We start from the raw sequence: 236 nt of genomic DNA, 5'->3' as shown, positions 1-236 counted from the left end.
GGGCCTCCAGGATGACTCGCTGTCTTTCTTCTGTGGTTAGAAGTGCCTGGAGGAGTTGCTGACAATCCTCCCAAGTGGGTTGGTGGGTGAGGAGAATAGACTCTATTAAAGCAGTTAGAGCCTGAGGATCCTGAGAAAAAGAGGGGTTATGAGTCTTCCAATTATACAAATCAGAGGCTGAAAAAGGCCAGTACTGGATCTGATCCCCTATAGTTCGGAGGGGAAAAACCTGGGCA

Source organism: Nannospalax galili, unplaced genomic scaffold (assembly GCF_000622305.1).
Source record: "Nannospalax galili isolate Female #2095 unplaced genomic scaffold, S.galili_v1.0 scaffold32, whole genome shotgun sequence".
Taxonomy (NCBI): domain Eukaryota; kingdom Metazoa; phylum Chordata; class Mammalia; order Rodentia; family Spalacidae; genus Nannospalax; species Nannospalax galili.
This window is presented reverse-complemented; position numbering follows the sequence as displayed.